This window comes from Procambarus clarkii, chromosome 68 (genome assembly GCF_040958095.1).
Source record: "Procambarus clarkii isolate CNS0578487 chromosome 68, FALCON_Pclarkii_2.0, whole genome shotgun sequence".
Taxonomy (NCBI): Eukaryota; Metazoa; Arthropoda; class Malacostraca; order Decapoda; family Cambaridae; genus Procambarus; species Procambarus clarkii.
Window position 1 is genome coordinate 19,613,419 of NC_091217.1, and position 21,251 is coordinate 19,634,669.

A 21,251-nucleotide genomic window follows, 5' to 3' on the forward strand; every position below is an offset into this window, starting at 1 on the left:
AAAAGTCTGATGTACCACACCCGATTTCTGCAGAAAGGTAAATTTTTCGGCTCGATTCTCTCCAGAATATGCACATCTAAGTGAGGTGAGCACATGATCGCGAATGCACCGTAACCGAGAACAAACACCTTGCATTAAGGGAAAATATTGGAGCCAAAAAACGAAAATTGAAAAATTTGCTCCTTTTCTCTCGAAACAACGAGACACTATGTCGACAATTCGTCAATTCTCGTCTGTAGGCTCCTTCGCATTGTTCTCTAAAACAGCAGATTACACATGAGGAATGTGAAAAAACACCAAGTCTACCCTATATGTCTCGAATACGTTAAGGTGATGTCATTACATCGTTCATTTGAGTTGCAAATGTTCCTCCAGAATGGGATGCAAACATATTGTATAATATACTTTATGTTTGAATTGAGATTCCCACCAAAGTTTACCACAACGAAACAAATGTTGCCAATACGCCAGTATCTGTCAGAAGGCTACCTCGCATGGTTCTCTCAGACAGCAGGATACCCGTGCGGAAAATGACAGCGACACCGAGTCTACCCTATATATATCTAATACGTTAAGGTGATGTCGTTACATCGTTCAAATTAGTTTCAAATGGTCCGTCAGAAGGCTCCCTCGCATGGTTCTCTCAGACAGCAGGTTACCCCTGCGGAAAATGACAGCGACACCTTGTCTACCCTATATATATCTAATACGTTAAGGTGATGTCGTTACATCGTTCAAATTAGTTTCAAATGGTCCGTCAGAAGGCTCCCTCACATGGTTCTCTCAGACAGCAGGTTACCCGTCCGGAAAATGACAGCGACACCGAGTCTACCCTATATATATCTAATACGTTAAGGTGATGTCGTTACATCGTTCAAATTAGTTTCAAATGGTCCGTCAGAAGGCTCCCTCGGATGGTTCTCTCAGACAGCAGGTTACCCGTGCGGAAAATCACAGCGACACCGAGTATACCCTATATATATCTAATACGTTAAGGTGATGTCGTTACATCGTTCAAATTAGTTTCAAATGGTCCGTCAGAAGGCTCCCTCGCATGGTTCTCTCAGACAGCAGGTTACCCGTGCGGAAAATGACAGCGACACCGAGTATACCCTATATATATCTAATACGTTAAGGTGATGTCGTTACATCGTTCAAATTAGTTTCAAATGGTCCGTCAGAAGGCTCCCTCGCATGGTTCTCTCAGACAGCAGGTTACTCGTGCGGAAAATGACAGCGACACCGAGTCTACCCTATATATATCTAATACGTTAAGGTGATGTCGTTACATCGTTCAAATTAGTTTCAAATGGTCGCCCAATAAGCACCCTGCTCAGAACATATAACGAAAAAGTGTGATGTACCACATTCGATTTCTGGAGAAAGGTAAATTTTTCGGCTCGATTTCCTCCAGAATAAGCACATCTAAGTGAGGTGAGCACATGATCGCGACCGCACCGGAAACGAGAACTAGCACTTTGCATTGAGGGAAAAGACTGGAGCCTAAAAAAAAATAATGGGAAACATTTGCTCCTTTTCTCTAGCAACAACGAGACACTATGTCGACAATTCGTCAATACTCGTCTGTAGGCTCCTTCGCATTGTTCTCTAAAACAGCAGATTACACATGAGGAATGTGAAAAAAACACCAAGTCTACCCTATATGTATCGAATACGTTAAGGTGATGTCATTACATCGTTCATTTGAGTTGCAAATGTTCGGCCAGGATGGGATGCAAACATAGTGTATAATATACTTTATGTTTGAATTGAGATTCCCACCAAAGTTTACCACAACGAAACAAATGTTGCCAATACGCCAGTATCTGTCAGAAGGCTACCTCGCATGGTTCTCTCAGACAGCAGGATACCCGTGCGGAAAATGACAGCGACACCGAGTCTACCCTATATATATCTAATACGTTAAGATGATGTCGTTACATCGTTCAAATTAGTTTCAAATGGTCCGTCAGAAGGCTCCCTCGCATGGTTCTCTCAGACAGCAGGTTACCCCTGCGGAAAATGACAGCGATACCGAGTCTACCCTATATATATCTAATACGTTAAGGTGATGTCGTTACATCGTTAAAATTAGATTCAAATGGTCCGTCAGAAGGCTCCCTCGCATGGTTCTCTCAGACAGCAGGTTACCCGTGCGGAAAATGACAGCGACACCGAATCTACCATATATATATCTAATACGTTAAGGTGATGTCGTTACATCGTTCAAATTAGTTTCAAATGGTCCGTCAGAAGGCTCCCTCGCATGGTTCTCTCAGACAGCAGGTTACCCCTGCGGAAAATGACAGCGACACCTTGTCTACCCTATATATATCTAATACGTTAAGGTGATGTTACATCGTTCAAATTAGTTTCAAATGGTCCGTCAGAAGGCTCCCTCACATGGTTCTCTCAGACAGCAAGTTACCCGTGCGGAAAATGACAGCGACACCGAGTATACCCTATATATATCTAATACGTTAAGGTGATGTCGTTACATCGTTCAAATTAGTTTCAAATGGTCCGTCAGAAGGCTCCCTCGCATGGTTCTCTCAGACAGCAGGTTACCCGTGCGGAAAATCACAGCGACACCGAGTATACCCTATATATATCTAATACGTTAAGGTGATGTCGTTACATCGTTCAAATTAGTTTCAAATGGTCCGTCAGAAGGCTCCCTCGCATGGTTCTCTCAGACAGCAGGTTACTCGTGCGGAAAATGACAGCGACACCGAGTCTACCCTATATATATCTAATACGTTAAGGTGATGTCGTTACATCGTTCAAATTAGTTTCAAATGGTCCGTCAGAAGGCTCCCTCGGATGGTTCTCTCAGACAGCAGGTTACCCGTGCGGAAAATCACAGCGACACCGAGTATACCCTATATATATCTAATACGTTAAGGTGATGTCGTTACATCGTTCAAATTAGTTTCAAATGGTCCGTCAGAAGGCTCCCTCGCATGGTTCTATCAGACAGCAGGTTACCCGTGCGGAAAATGACAGCGACACCGAGTATACCCTATATATATCTAATACGTTAAGGTGATGTCGTTACATCGTTCAAATTAGTTTCAAATGGTCCGTCAGAAGGCTCCCTCGCATGGTTCTCTCAGACAGCAGGTTACCCCTGCGGAAAATGACAGCGATACCGAGTCTACCCTATATATATCTAATACGTTAAGGTGATGTCGTTACATCGTTAAAATTAGATTCAAATGGTCCGTCAGAAAGCTCCCTCGCATGGTTCTCTCAGACAGCAGGTTACCCGTGCGGAAAATGACAGCGACACCGAATCTACCATATATATATCTAATACGTTAAGGTGATGTCGTTACATCGTTCAAATTAGTTTCAAATGGTCCGTCAGAAGGCTCCCTCGCATGGTTCTCTCAGACAGCAGGTTACCCCTGCGGAAAATGACAGCGACACCTTGTCTACCCTATATATATCTAATACGTTAAGGTGATGTCGTTACATCGTTCAAATTAGTTTCAAATGGTCGCCCAATAAGCACCCTGCTCAGAACATATAACGAAAAAGTGTGATGTACCACATTCGATTTCTGGAGAAAGGTAAATTTTTCGGCTCGATTTCCTCCAGAATAAGCACATCTAAGTGAGGTGAGCACATGATCGCGACCGCACCGGAAACGAGAACTAGCACCTTGCATTGAGGGAAAAGACTGGAGCCTAAAAACAAAATAATGGAAAACATTTGCTCCTTTTCTCTAGCAACAACGAGACACTATGTCGACAATTCGTCAATACTCGTCTGTAGGCTCCTTCGCATTGTTCTCTAAAACAGCAGATTACACATGAGGAATGTGAAAAAAACACCAAGTCTACCCCATATGTATCGAATACGTTAAGGTGATGTCATTACATCGTTCATTTGAGATGCAAATGTTCGGCCAGGATGGGATGCAAACATAGTGTATAATATACTTTATGTTTGAATTGAGATTCCCACCAAAGTTTACCACAACGGAACAAATGTTGCCAATACGCCAGTATCTGTCTGAAGGCTACCTAGCATGGTTCTCTCAGACAGCAGGTTACCCGTGCGGAAAATGACACCAACACCCAGTCTACCCTATATATATCGAATACGTTAAGGTGATGTCGTTACATCGTTCAAATGAGTTTCAAATGGACGCCCAATAAGCACCCTGTTCTGAACATATAAAGAACACTTAGTAAGCCAACCAAAGGCTTAGGGCCCGCGCAGAAATATCCCTCCTAAAAAAATTCTTTTAATAATGCACAGTACTTCAGCTTTGCAGCTTACATGTGCATACCACACCGATTGCAATTCATCCACTTTTCATGGTGTTGTATTCAGTGTATTTTGAACTTTGTATTTGAAGTCTATAAATCTTTGCGCTTCATAAGATTTAATGAGGCATTAATGACTCAACAAATTTTACTCCTTTAAACATTAGATGAGGGAAGTTTTTACTCAGTCTAAGCATACTCCATTGTGAATTGTGTTAAGAACATTTATATTGCGACATGGAATTGATAAGCTCTTTATTTTGAGGATGGGATGCAAACATAGTGTATAATATAGTTAATGTTTTAATTGAGATTCCCACCAAAGATTCCCACAACGAGACAAATGTTGCCAATGCGCCAATATCCGTCAGAAGGCTCCCTCGCATGGTTCTATCAGACAGCAGGTTACCCGTGCGGAAAATGACAGCGACACCGAGTATACCCTATATATATCTAATACGTTAAGGTGATGTCGTTACATCGTTCAAATTAGTTTCAAATGGTCCGTCAGAAGGCTCCCTCGCATGGTTCTCTCAGACAGCAGGTTACCCCTGCGGAAAATGACAGCGACACCGAGTCTACCCTATATATATCTAATACGTTAAGGTGATGTCGTTACATCGTTCAAATTAGTTTCAAATCGTCGCCCAATAAGCACCCTGCTCTGAACATATAAAGAAAAAGTCTGATGTACCACACCCGATTTCTGCAGAAAGGTAAATTTTTCGGCTCGATTCTCTCCAGAATATGCACATCTAAGTGAGGTGAGCACATGATCGCGAATGCACCGTAACCGAGAACAAACACCTTGCATTAAGGGAAAATATTGGAGCCAAAAAACGAAAATTGAAACATTTGCTCCTTTTCTCTCGAAACAACGAGACACTATGTCGACAATTCGTCAATTCTCGTCTGTAGGCTCCTTCGCATTGTTCTCTAAAACAGCAGATTACACATGAGGAATGTGAAAAAACACCAAGTCTACCCTATATGTCTCGAATACGTTAAGGTGTTCATACCTTACGATGTCATTACATCGATAATGTCATTACATACCTTACGATGTCATTACATCGTTCATTTGAGTTGCAAATGTTCCTCCAGAATGGGATGCAAACATAGTGTATAATATACTTTATGTTTGAATTGAGATTCCCACCAAAGTTTACCACAACGAAACAAATGTTGCCAATACGCCAGTATCTGTCAGAAGGCTACCTCGCATGGTTCTCTCAGACAGCAGGATACCCGTGCGGAAAATGACAGCGACACCGAGTCTACCCTATATATATCTAATACGTTAAGGTGATGTCGTTACATCGTTCAAATTAGTTTCAAATGGTCCGTCAGAAGGCTCCCTCGCATGGTTCTCTCAGACAGCAGGTTACTCGTGCGGAAAATGACAGCGACACCGAGTCTACCCTATATATATCTAATACGTTAAGGTGATGTCGTTACATCGTTCAAATTAGTTTCAAATCGTCGCCCAATAAGCACCCTGCTCTGAACATATAAAGAAAAAGTCTGATGTACCACACCCGATTTCTGCAGAAAGGTAAATTTTTCGGCTCGATTCTCTCCAGAATATGCACATCTAAGTGAGGTGAGCACATGATCGCGAATGCACCGTAACCGAGAACAAACACCTTGCATTAAGGGAAAATATTGGAGCCAAAAAACGAAAATTGAAACATTTGCTCCTTTTCTCTCGAAACAACGAGACACTATGTCGACAATTCGTCAATTCTCGTCTGTAGGCTCCTTCGCATTGTTCTCTAAAACAGCAGATTACACATGAGGAATGTGAAAAAACACCAAGTCTACCCTATATGTCTCGAATACGTTAAGGTGATGTCATTACATCGTTCATTTGAGTTGCAAATGTTCCTCCAGAATGGGATGCAAACATAGTGTATAATATACTTTATGTTTGAATTGAGATTCCCACCAAAGTTTACCACAACGAAACAAATGTTGCCAATACGCCAGTATCTGTCAGAAGGCTACCTCGCATGGTTCTCTCAGACAGCAGGATACCCGTGCGGAAAATGACAGCGACACCGAGTCTACCCTATATATATCTAATACGTTAAGATGATGTCGTTACATCGTTCAAATTAGTTTCAAATGGTCCGTCAGAAGGCTCCCTCGCATGGTTCTCTCAGACAGCAGGTTACCCGTGCGAAAAATGACAGCGACACCGAGTCTACCCTATATATATCTAATACGGTAAGGTGATGTCGTTACATCGTTCAAATTAGTTTCAAATGGTCCGTCAGAAGGCTCCCTCGCATGGTTCTCTCAGACAGCAGGTTACCCGTGCGGAAAATCACAGCGACACCGAGTATACCCTATATATATCTAATACGTTAAGGTGATGTCGTTACATCGTTCAAATTAGTTTCAAATGGGCCGTCAGAAGGCTCCCTCGCATGGTTCTCTCAGACAGCAGGTTACCCGTGCGGAAAATGACAGCGACACCGAGTCTACCCTATATATATCTAATACGTTAAGGTGATGTCGTTACATCGTTCAAATTAGTTTCAAATCGTCGCCCAATAAGCACCCTGCTCTGAACATATAAAGAAAAAGTCTGATGTACCACACCCGATTTCTGCAGAAAGGTAAATTTTTCGGCTCGATTTTCTCCAGAATATGCACATCTAAGTGAGGTGAGCACATGATCGCGAATGCACCGTAACCGAGAACAAACACCTTGCATTTAGGGAAAATACTGGAGCCAAAAAACGAAAATTGAAACATTTGCTCCTTTTCTCTCGAAACAACGAGACACTTTGTCGACAATTCGTGAATACTCGTCTGTAGGCTCCTTCGCATGGTTCTCTAAAACAGCAGATTACCCATGAGGAATGTTTAAAAAACACCTATATGAGTCTACCCTATATGTATCGATTACGTTAAGGTCATGTCATTAAATCGTTCATTTGAGTTTCAAATGTTCGGCCAGTAAGCACCCTGCTCAGAACATATAACGAAAAAGTGTGATATACCACATTCGATTTCTGGAGAAAGGTAAATTTTTCGGCTCGATTTCCTCCAGAATAAGCACATCTAAGTGAGGTGAGCACATGATCGCGACCGCACCGGAAACGAGAACTAGCACTTTGCATTGAGGGAAAAGACTGGAGGCTAAAAAAAAATAATGGGAAACATTTGCTCCTTTTCTCTAGCAACAACGAGACACTATGTCGACAATTCGTCAATACTCGTCTGTAGGCTCCTTCGCATTGTTCTCTAAAACAGCAGATTACACATGAGGAATGTGAAAAAAACACCAAGTCTACCCTATATGTATCGAATACGTTAAGGTGATGTCATTACATCGTTCATTTGAGTTGCAAATGTTCGGCCAGGATGGGATGCAAACATAGTGTATAATATACTTTATGTTTGAATTGAGATTCCCACCAAAGTTTACCACAACGAAACAAATGTTGCCAATACGCCAGTATCTGTCAGAAGGCTACCTCGCATGGTTCTCTCAGACAGCAGGATACCCGTGCGGAAAATGACAGCGACACCGAGTCTACCCTATATATATCTAATACGTTAAGATGATGTCGTTACATCGTTCAAATTAGTTTCAAATGGTCCGTCAGAAGGCTCCCTCGCATGGTTCTCTCAGACAGCAGGTTACCCCTGCGGAAAATGACAGCGACACCTTGTCTACCCTATATATATCTAATACGTTAAGGTGATGTCGTTACATCGTTCAAATTAGTTTCAAATGGTCCGTCAGAAGGCTCCCTCACATGGTTCTCTCAGACAGCAGGTTACCCGTGCGGAAAATGACAGCGACACCGAGTCTACCCTATATATATCTAATACGTTAAGGTGATGTCGTTACATCGTTCAAATTAGTTTCAAATGGTCCGTCAGAAGGCTCCCTCGCATGGTTCTCTCAGACAGCAGGTTACCCCTGCGGAAAATGACAGCGACACCGAGTCTACCCTATATATATCTAATACGTTAAGGTGATGTCGTTACATCGTTCAAATTAGTTTCAAATCGTCGCCCAATAAGCACCCTGCTCTGAACATATAAAGAAAAAGTCTGATGTACCACACCCGATTTCTGCAGAAAGGTAAATTTTTCGGCTCGATTCTCTCCAGAATATGCACATCTAAGTGAGGTGAGCACATGATCGCGAATGCACCGTAACCGAGAACAAACACCTTGCATTAAGGGAAAATATTGGAGCCAAAAAACGAAAATTGAAACATTTGCTCCTTTTCTCTCGAAACAACGAGACACTATGTCGACAATTCGTCAATTCTCGTCTGTAGGCTCCTTCGCATTGTTCTCTAAAACAGCAGATTACACATGAGGAATGTGAAAAAACACCAAGTCTACCCTATATATCTCGAATACGTTAAGGTGATGTCATTACATCGTTCATTTGAGTTGCAAATGTTCCTCCAGAATGGGATGCAAACATAGTGTATAATATACTTTATGTTTGAATTGAGATTCCCACCAAAGTTTACCACAACGAAACAAATGTTGCCAATACGCCAGTATCTGTCAGAAGGCTACCTCGCATGGTTCTCTCAGACAGCAGGATACCCGTGCGGAAAATGACAGCGACACCGAGTCTACCCTATATATATCTAATACGTTAAGGTGATGTCGTTACATCGTTCAAATTAGTTTCAAATGGTCCGTCAGAAGGCTCCCTCGCATGGTTCTCTCAGACAGCAGGTTACCCCTGCGGAAAATGACAGCAACACCGAGTCTACCCTATATATATCTAATACGTTAAGGTGATGTCGTTACATCGTTCAAATTAGTTTCAAATGGTCCGTCAGAAGGCTCCCTCGCATGGTTCTCTCAGACAGCAGGTTACCCCTGCAGAAAATGACAGCGACACCTTGTCTACCCTATATATATCTAATACGTTAAGGTGATGTCGTTACATCGTTCAAATTAGTTTCAAATGGTCCGTCAGAAGGCTCCCTCACATGGTTCTCTCAGACAGCAGGTTACCCGTGCGGAAAATGACAGCGACACCGAGTCTACCCTATATATATCTAATACGTTAAGGTGATGTCGTTACATCGTTCAAATTAGTTTCAAATGGTCCGTCAGAAGGCTCCCTCGGATGGTTCTCTCAGACAGCAGGTTACCCGTGCGGAAAATCATAGCGACACCGAGTATACCCTATATATATCTAATACGTTAAGGTGATGTCGTTACATCGTTCAAATTAGTTTCAAATGGTCCGTCAGAAGGCTCCCTCGCATGGTTCTCTCAGACAGCAGGTTACCCGTGCGGAAAATGACAGCGACACCGAGTATACCCTATATATATCTAATACGTTAAGGTGATGTCGTTACATCGTTCAAATTAGTTTCAAATGGTCCGTCAGAAGGCTCCCTCGCATGGTTCTCTCAGACAGCAGGTTACCCGTGCGAAAAATGACAGCGACACCGAGTCTACCCTATATATATCTAATACGGTAAGGTGATGTCGTTACATCGTTCAAATTAGTTTCAAATGGTCCGTCAGAAGGCTCCCTCGCATGGTTCTCTCAGACAGCAGGTTACCCGTGCGGAAAATCACAGCGACACCGAGTATACCCTATATACATCTAATACGTTAAGGTGATGTCGTTACATCGTTCAAATTAGTTTCAAATGGGCCGTCAGAAGGCTCCCTCGCATGGTTCTCTCAGACAGCAGGTTACCCGTGCGGAAAATGACAGCGACACCGAGTCTACCCTATATATATCTAATACGTTAAGGTGATGTCGTTACATCGTTCAAATTAGTTTCAAATCGTCGCCCAATAAGCACCCTGCTCTGAACATATAAAGAAAAAGTCTGATGTACCACACCCGATTTCTGCAGAAAGGTAAATTTTTCGGCTCGATTTTCTCCAGAATATGCACATCTAAGTGAGGTGAGCACATGATCGCGAATGCACCGTAACCGAGAACAAACACCTTGCATTTAGGGAAAATACTGGAGCCAAAAAACGAAAATTGAAACATTTGCTCCTTTTCTCTCGAAACAACGAGACACTTTGTCGACAATTCGTGAATACTCGTCTGTAGGCTCCTTCGCATGGTTCTCTAAAACAGCAGATTACCCATGAGGAATGTTTAAAAAACACCTATATGAGTCTACCCTATATGTATCGATTACGTTAAGGTCATGTCATTAAATCGTTCATTTGAGTTTCAAATGTTCGGCCAGTAAGCACCCTGCTCAGAACATATAACGAAAAAGTGTGATGTACCACATTCGATTTCTGGAGAAAGGTAAATTTTTCGGCTCGATTTCCTCCAGAATAAGCACATCTAAGTGAGGTGAGCACATGATCGCGACCGCACCGGAAACGAGAACTAGCACTTTGCATTGAGGGAAAAGACTGGAGCCTAAAAAAAAATAATGGGAAACATTTGCTCCTTTTCTCTAGCAACAACGAGACACTATGTCGACAATTCGTCAATACTCGTCTGTAGGCTCCTTCGCATTGTTCTCTAAAACAGCAGATTACACATGAGGAATGTGAAAAAAACACCAAGTCTACCCTATATGTATCGAATACGTTAAGGTGATGTCATTACATCGTTCATTTGAGTTGCAAATGTTCGGCCAGGATGGGATGCAAACAGTGTATAATATACTTTATGTTTGAATTGAGATTCCCACCAAAGTTTACCACAACGAAACAAATGTTGCCAATACGCCAGTATCTGTCAGAAGGCTACCTCGCATGGTTCTCTCAGACAGCAGGATACCCGTGCGGAAAATGACAGCGACACCGAGTCTACCCTATATATATCTAATACGTTAAGATGATGTCGTTACATCCTTCAAATTAGTTTCAAATGGTCCGTCAGAAGGCTCCCTCGCATGGTTCTCTCAGACAGCAGGTTACCCCTGCGGAAAATGACAGCGACACCGAGTCTACCCTATATATATCTAATACGTTAAGGTGATGTCGTTACATCGTTCAAATTAGTTTCAAATGGTCCGTCAGAAGGCTCCCTCGGATGGTTGTCTCAGACAGCAGGTTACCCGTGCGGAAAATCACAGCGACACCGAGTATACCCTATATATATCTAATACGTTAAGTTGATGTCGTTACATCGTTCAAATTAGTTTCAAATGGTCCGTCAGAAGGCTCCCTCGCATGGTTCTCTCAGACAGCAGGTTACCCGTGCGAAAAATGACAGCGACACCGAGTCTACCCTATATATATCTAATACGGTAAGGTGATGTCGTTACATCGTTCAAATTAGTTTCAAATGGTCCGTCAGAAGGCTCCCTCGCATGGTTCTCTCAGACAGCAGGTTACCCGTGCGGAAAATCACAGCGACACCGAGTATACCCTATATATATCTAATACGTTAAGGTGATGTCGTTACATCGTTCAAATGAGTTTCAAATGGGCCGTCAGAAGGCTCCCTCGCATGGTTCTCTCAGACAGCAGGTTACCCGTGCGGAAAATGACAGCGACACCGAGTCTACCCTATATATATCTAATACGTTAAGGTGATGTCGTTACATCGTTCAAATTAGTTTCAAATGGTCCGTCAGAAGGCTCCCTCACATGGTTCTCTCAGACAGCAGGTTACCCGTCCGGAAAATGACAGCGACACCGAGTCTACCCTATATATATCTAATACGTTAAGGTGATGTCGTTACATCGTTCAAATTAGTTTCAAATGGTCCGTCAGAAGGCTCCCTCGGATGGTTCTCTCAGACAGCAGGTTACCCGTGCGGAAAATCACAGCGACACCGAGTATACCCTATATATATCTAATACGTTAAGGTGATGTCGTTACATCGTTCAAATTAGTTTCAAATGGTCCGTCAGAAGGCTCCCTCGCATGGTTCTCTCAGACAGCAGGTTACCCGTGCGGAAAATGACAGCGACACCGAGTATACCCTATATATATCTAATACGTTAAGGTGATGTCGTTACATCGTTCAAATTAGTTTCAAATGGTCCGTCAGAAGGCTCCCTCGCATGGTTCTCTCAGACAGCAGGTTACTCGTGCGGAAAATGACAGCGACACCGAGTCTACCCTATATATATCTAATACGTTAAGGTGATGTCGTTACATCGTTCAAATTAGTTTCAAATGGTCGCCCAATAAGCACCCTGCTCAGAACATATAACGAAAAAGTGTGATGTACCACATTCGATTTCTGGAGAAAGGTAAATTTTTCGGCTCGATTTCCTCCAAAATAAGCACATCTAAGTGAGGTGAGCACATGATCGCGACCGCACCGGAAACGAGAACTAGCACTTTGCATTGAGGGAAAAGACTGGAGCCTAAAAAAAAATAATGGGAAACATTTGCTCCTTTTCTCTAGCAACAACGAGACACTATGTCGACAATTCGTCAATACTCGTCTGTAGGCTCCTTCGCATTGTTCTCTAAAACAGCAGATTACACATGAGGAATGTGAAAAAAACACCAAGTCTACCCTATATGTATCGAATACGTTAAGGTGATGTCATTACATCGTTCATTTGAGTTGCAAATGTTCGGCCAGGATGGGATGCAAACATAGTGTATAATATACTTTATGTTTGAATTGAGATTCCCACCAAAGTTTACCACAACGAAACAAATGTTGCCAATACGCCAGTATCTGTCAGAAGGCTACCTCGCATGGTTCTCTCAGACAGCAGGATACCCGTGCGGAAAATGACAGCGACACCGAGTCTACCCTATATATATCTAATACGTTAAGATGATGTCGTTACATCGTTCAAATTAGTTTCAAATGGTCCGTCAGAAGGCTCCCTCGCATGGTTCTCTCAGACAGCAGGTTACCCCTGCGGAAAATGACAGCGATACCGAGTCTACCCTATATATATCTAATACGTTAAGGTGATGTCGTTACATCGTTAAAATTAGATTCAAATGGTCCGTCAGAAGGCTCCCTCGCATGGTTCTCTCAGACAGCAGGTTACCCGTGCGGAAAATGACAGCGACACCGAATCTACCATATATATATCTAATACGTTAAGGTGATGTCGTTACATCGTTCAAATTAGTTTCAAATGGTCCGTCAGAAGGCTCCCTCGCATGGTTCTCTCAGACAGCAGGTTACCCCTGCGGAAAATGACAGCGACACCTTGTCTACCCTATATATATCTAATACGTTAAGGTGATGTTACATCGTTCAAATTAGTTTCAAATGGTCCGTCAGAAGGCTCCCTCACATGGTTCTCTCAGACAGCAAGTTACCCGTGCGGAAAATGACAGCGACACCGAGTATACCCTATATATATCTAATACGTTAAGGTGATGTCGTTACATCGTTCAAATTAGTTTCAAATGGTCCGTCAGAAGGCTCCCTCGCATGGTTCTCTCAGACAGCAGGTTACCCGTGCGGAAAATCACAGCGACACCGAGTATACCCTATATATATCTAATACGTTAAGGTGATGTCGTTACATCGTTCAAATTAGTTTCAAATGGTCCGTCAGAAGGCTCCCTCGCATGGTTCTCTCAGACAGCAGGTTACTCGTGCGGAAAATGACAGCGACACCGAGTCTACCCTATATATATCTAATACGTTAAGGTGATGTCGTTACATCGTTCAAATTAGTTTCAAATGGTCCGTCAGAAGGCTCCCTCGGATGGTTCTCTCAGACAGCAGGTTACCCGTGCGGAAAATCACAGCGACACCGAGTATACCCTATATATATCTAATACGTTAAGGTGATGTCGTTACATCGTTCAAATTAGTTTCAAATGGTCCGTCAGAAGGCTCCCTCGCATGGTTCTATCAGACAGCAGGTTACCCGTGCGGAAAATGACAGCGACACCGAGTATACCCTATATATATCTAATACGTTAAGGTGATGTCGTTACATCGTTCAAATTAGTTTCAAATGGTCCGTCAGAAGGCTCCCTCGCATGGTTCTCTCAGACAGCAGGTTACCCCTGCGGAAAATGACAGCGATACCGAGTCTACCCTATATATATCTAATACGTTAAGGTGATGTCGTTACATCGTTAAAATTAGATTCAAATGGTCCGTCAGAAAGCTCCCTCGCATGGTTCTCTCAGACAGCAGGTTACCCGTGCGGAAAATGACAGCGACACCGAATCTACCATATATATATCTAATACGTTAAGGTGATGTCGTTACATCGTTCAAATTAGTTTCAAATGGTCCGTCAGAAGGCTCCCTCGCATGGTTCTCTCAGACAGCAGGTTACCCCTGCGGAAAATGACAGCGACACCTTGTCTACCCTATATATATCTAATACGTTAAGGTGATGTCGTTACATCGTTCAAATTAGTTTCAAATGGTCGCCCAATAAGCACCCTGCTCAGAACATATAACGAAAAAGTGTGATGTACCACATTCGATTTCTGGAGAAAGGTAAATTTTTCGGCTCGATTTCCTCCAGAATAAGCACATCTAAGTGAGGTGAGCACATGATCGCGACCGCACCGGAAACGAGAACTAGCACCTTGCATTGAGGGAAAAGACTGGAGCCTAAAAACAAAATAATGGAAAACATTTGCTCCTTTTCTCTAGCAACAACGAGACACTATGTCGACAATTCGTCAATACTCGTCTGTAGGCTCCTTCGCATTGTTCTCTAAAACAGCAGATTACACATGAGGAATGTGAAAAAAACACCAAGTCTACCCCATATGTATCGAATACGTTAAGGTGATGTCATTACATCGTTCATTTGAGATGCAAATGTTCGGCCAGGATGGGATGCAAACATAGTGTATAATATACTTTATGTTTGAATTGAGATTCCCACCAAAGTTTACCACAACGGAACAAATGTTGCCAATACGCCAGTATCTGTCTGAAGGCTACCTAGCATGGTTCTCTCAGACAGCAGGTTACCCGTGCGGAAAATGACACCAACACCCAGTCTACCCTATATATATCGAATACGTTAAGGTGATGTCGTTACATCGTTCAAATGAGTTTCAAATGGACGCCCAATAAGCACCCTGTTCTGAACATATAAAGAACACTTAGTAAGCCAACCAAAGGCTTAGGGCCCGCGCAGAAATATCCCTCCTAAAAAAATTCTTTTAATAATGCACAGTACTTCAGCTTTGCAGCTTACATGTGCATACCACACCGATTGCAATTCATCCACTTTTCATGGTGTTGTATTCAGTGTATTTTGAACTTTGTATTTGAAGTCTATAAATCTTTGCGCTTCATAAGATTTAATGAGGCATTAATGACTCAACAAATTTTACTCCTTTAAACATTAGATGAGGGAAGTTTTTACTCAGTCTAAGCATACTCCATTGTGAATTGTGTTAAGAACATTTATATTGCGACATGGAATTGATAAGCTCTTTATTTTGAGGATGGGATGCAAACATAGTGTATAATATAGTTAATGTTTTAATTGAGATTCCCACCAAAGATTCCCACAACGAGACAAATGTTGCCAATGCGCCAATATCCGTCAGAAGGCTCCCTCGCATGGTTCTATCAGACAGCAGGTTACCCGTGCGGAAAATGACAGCGACACCGAGTATACCCTATATATATCTAATACGTTAAGGTGATGTCGTTACATCGTTCAAATTAGTTTCAAATGGTCCGTCAGAAGGCTCCCTCGCATGGTTCTCTCAGACAGCAGGTTACCCCTGCGGAAAATGACAGCGACACCGAGTCTACCCTATATATATCTAATACGTTAAGGTGATGTCGTTACATCGTTCAAATTAGTTTCAAATCGTCGCCCAATAAGCACCCTGCTCTGAACATATAAAGAAAAAGTCTGATGTACCACACCCGATTTCTGCAGAAAGGTAAATTTTTCGGCTCGATTCTCTCCAGAATATGCACATCTAAGTGAGGTGAGCACATGATCGCGAATGCACCGTAACCGAGAACAAACACCTTGCATTAAGGGAAAATATTGGAGCCAAAAAACGAAAATTGAAACATTTGCTCCTTTTCTCTCGAAACAACGAGACACTATGTCGACAATTCGTCAATTCTCGTCTGTAGGCTCCTTCGCATTGTTCTCTAAAACAGCAGATTACACATGAGGAATGTGAAAAAACACCAAGTCTACCCTATATGTCTCGAATACGTTAAGGTGTTCATACCTTACGATGTCATTACATCGATAATGTCATTACATACCTTACGATGTCATTACATCGTTCATTTGAGTTGCAAATGTTCCTCCAGAATGGGATGCAAACATAGTGTATAATATACTTTATGTTTGAATTGAGATTCCCACCAAAGTTTACCACAACGAAACAAATGTTGCCAATACGCCAGTATCTGTCAGAAGGCTACCTCGCATGGTTCTCTCAGACAGCAGGATACCCGTGCGGAAAATGACAGCGACACCGAGTCTACCCTATATATATCTAATACGTTAAGGTGATGTCGTTACATCGTTCAAATTAGTTTCAAATGGTCCGTCAGAAGGCTCCCTCGCATGGTTCTCTCAGACAGCAGGTTACTCGTGCGGAAAATGACAGCGACACCGAGTCTACCCTATATATATCTAATACGTTAAGGTGATGTCGTTACATCGTTCAAATTAGTTTCAAATCGTCGCCCAATAAGCACCCTGCTCTGAACATATAAAGAAAAAGTCTGATGTACCACACCCGATTTCTGCAGAAAGGTAAATTTTTCGGCTCGATTCTCTCCAGAATATGCACATCTAAGTGAGGTGAGCACATGATCGCGAATGCACCGTAACCGAGAACAAACACCTTGCATTAAGGGAAAATATTGGAGCCAAAAAACGAAAATTGAAACATTTGCTCCTTTTCTCTCGAAACAACGAGACACTATGTCGACAATTCGTCAATTCTCGTCTGTAGGCTCCTTCGCATTGTTCTCTAAAACAGCAGATTACACATGAGGAATGTGAAAAAACACCAAGTCTACCCTATATGTCTCGAATACGTTAAGGTGATGTCATTACATCGTTCATTTGAGTTGCAAATGTTCCTCCAGAATGGGATGCAAACATAGTGTATAATATACTTTATGTTTGAATTGAGATTCCCACCAAAGTTTACCACAACGAAACAAATGTTGCCAATACGCCAGTATCTGTCAGAAGGCTACCTCGCATGGTTCTCTCAGACAGCAGGATACCCGTGCGGAAAATGACAGCGACACCGAGTCTACCCTATATATATCTAATACGTTAAGATGATGTCGTTACATCGTTCAAATTAGTTTCAAATGGTCCGTCAGAAGGCTCCCTCGCATGGTTCTCTCAGACAGCAGGTTACCCGTGCGAAAAATGACAGCGACACCGAGTCTACCCTATATATATCTAATACGGTAAGGTGATGTCGTTACATCGTTCAAATTAGTTTCAAATGGTCCGTCAGAAGGCTCCCTCGCATGGTTCTCTCAGACAGCAGGTTACCCGTGCGGAAAATCACAGCGACACCGAGTATACCCTATATATATCTAATACGTTAAGGTGATGTCGTTACATCGTTCAAATTAGTTTCAAATGGGCCGTCAGAAGGCTCCCTCGCATGGTTCTCTCAGACAGCAGGTTACCCGTGCGGAAAATGACAGCGACACCGAGTCTACCCTATATATATCTAATACGTTAAGGTGATGTCGTTACATCGTTCAAATTAGTTTCAAATCGTCGCCCAATAAGCACCCTGCTCTGAACATATAAAGAAAAAGTCTGATGTACCACACCCGATTTCTGCAGAAAGGTAAATTTTTCGGCTCGATTTTCTCCAGAATATGCACATCTAAGTGAGGTGAGCACATGATCGCGAATGCACCGTAACCGAGAACAAACACCTTGCATTTAGGGAAAATACTGGAGCCAAAAAACGAAAATTGAAACATTTGCTCCTTTTCTCTCGAAACAACGAGACACTTTGTCGACAATTCGTGAATACTCGTCTGTAGGCTCCTTCGCATGGTTCTCTAAAACAGCAGATTACCCATGAGGAATGTTTAAAAAACACCTATATGAGTCTACCCTATATGTATCGATTACGTTAAGGTCATGTCATTAAATCGTTCATTTGAGTTTCAAATGTTCGGCCAGTAAGCACCCTGCTCAGAACATATAACGAAAAAGTGTGATATACCACATTCGATTTCTGGAGAAAGGTAAATTTTTCGGCTCGATTTCCTCCAGAATAAGCACATCTAAGTGAGGTGAGCACATGATCGCGACCGCACCGGAAACGAGAACTAGCACTTTGCATTGAGGGAAAAGACTGGAGGCTAAAAAAAAATAATGGGAAACATTTGCTCCTTTTCTCTAGCAACAACGAGACACTATGTCGACAATTCGTCAATACTCGTCTGTAGGCTCCTTCGCATTGTTCTCTAAAACAGCAGATTACACATGAGGAATGTGAAAAAAACACCAAGTCTACCCTATATGTATCGAATACGTTAAGGTGATGTCATTACATCGTTCATTTGAGTTGCAAATGTTCGGCCAGGATGGGATGCAAACATAGTGTATAATATACTTTATGTTTGAATTGAGATTCCCACCAAAGTTTACCACAACGAAACAAATGTTGCCAATACGCCAGTATCTGTCAGAAGGCTACCTCGCATGGTTCTCTCAGACAGCAGGATACCCGTGCGGAAAATGACAGCGACACCGAGTCTACCCTATATATATCTAATACGTTAAGATGATGTCGTTACATCGTTCAAATTAGTTTCAAATGGTCCGTCAGAAGGCTCCCTCGCATGGTTCTCTCAGACAGCAGGTTACCCCTGCGGAAAATGACAGCGACACCTTGTCTACCCTATATATATCTAATACGTTAAGGTGATGTCGTTACATCGTTCAAATTAGTTTCAAATGGTCCGTCAGAAGGCTCCCTCACATGGTTCTCTCAGACAGCAGGTTACCCGTGCGGAAAATGACAGCGACACCGAGTCTACCCTATATATATCTAATACGTTAAGGTGATGTCGTTACATCGTTCAAATTAGTTTCAAATGGTCCGTCAGAAGGCTCCCTCGCATGGTTCTCTCAGACAGCAGGTTACCCCTGCGGAAAATGACAGCGACACCGAGTCTACCCTATATATATCTAATACGTTAAGGTGATGTCGTTACATCGTTCAAATTAGTTTCAAATCGTCGCCCAATAAGCACCCTGCTCTGAACATATAAAGAAAAAGTCTGATGTACCACACCCGATTTCTGCAGAAAGGTAAATTTTTCGGCTCGATTCTCTCCAGAATATGCACATCTAAGTGAGGTGAGCACATGATCGCGAATGCACCGTAACCGAGAACAAACACCTTGCATTAAGGGAAAATATTGGAGCCAAAAAACGAAAATTGAAACATTTGCTCCTTTTCTCTCGAAACAACGAGACACTATGTCGACAATTCGTCAATTCTCGTCTGTAGGCTCCTTCGCATTGTTCTCTAAAACAGCAGATTACACATGAGGAATGTGAAAAAACACCAAGTCTACCCTATATATCTCGAATACGTTAAGGTGATGTCATTACATCGTTCATTTGAGTTGCAAATGTTCCTCCAGAATGGGATGCAAACATAGTGTATAATATACTTTATGTTTGAATTGAGATTCCCACCAAAGTTTACCACAACGAAACAAATGTTGCCAATACGCCAGTATCTGTCAGAAGGCTACCTCGCATGGTTCTCTCAGACAGCAGGATACCCGTGCGGAAAATGACAGCGACACCGAGTCTACCCTATATATATCTAATACGTTAAGGTGATGTCGTTACATCGTTCAAATTAGTTTCAAATGGTCCGTCAGAAGGCTCCCTCGCATGGTTCTCTCAGACAGCAGGTTACCCCTGCGGAAAATGACAGCGACACCGAGTCTACCCTATATATATCTAATACGTTAAGGTGATGTCGTTACATCGTTCAAATTAGTTTCAAATGGTCCGTCAGAAGGCTCCCTCGCATGGTTCTCTCAGACAGCAGGTTACCCCTGCAGAAAATGACAGCGACACCTTGTCTACCCTATATATATCTAATACGTTAAGGTGATGTCGTTACATCGTTCAAATTAGTTTCAAATGGTCCGTCAGAAGGCTCCCTCACATGGTTCTCTCAGACAGCAGGTTACCCGTGCGGAAAATGACAGCGACACCGAGTCTACCCTATATATATCTAATACGTTAAGGTGATGTCGTTACATCGTTCAAATTAGTTTCAAATGGTCCGTCAGAAGGCTCCCTCGGATGGTTCTCTCAGACAGCAGGTTACCCGTGCGGAAAATCATAGCGACACCGAGTATACCCTATATATATCTAATACGTTAAGGTGATGTCGTTACATCGTTCAAATTAGTTTCAAATGGTCCGTCAGAAGGCTCCCTCGCATGGTTCTCTCAGACAGCAGGTTACCCGTGCGGAAAATGACAGCGACACCGAGTATACCCTATATATATCTAATACGTTAAGGTGATGTCGTTACATCGTTCAAATTAGTTTCAAATGGTCCGTCAGAAGGCTCCCTCGCATGGTTCTCTCAGACAGCAGGTTACCCGTGCGAAAAATGACAGCGACACCGAGTCTACCCTATATATATCTAATACGGTAAGGTGATGTCGTTACATCGTTCAAATTAGTTTCAAATGGTCCGTCAGAAGGCTCCCTCGCATGGTTCTCTCAGACAGCAGGTTACCCGTGCGGAAAATCACAGCGACACCGAGTATACCCTATATACATCTAATACGTTAAGGTGATGTCGTTACATCGTTCAAATTAGTTTCAAATGGGCCGTCAGAAGGCTCCCTCGCATGGTTCTCTCAGACAGCAGGTTACCCGTGCGGAAAATGACAGCGACACCGAGTCTACCCTATATATATCTAATACGTTAAGGTGATGTCGTTACATCGTTCAAATTAGTTTCAAATCGTCGCCCAATAAGCACCCTGCTCTGAACATATAAAGAAAAAGTCTGATGTACCACACCCGATTTCTGCAGAAAGGTAAATTTTTCGGCTC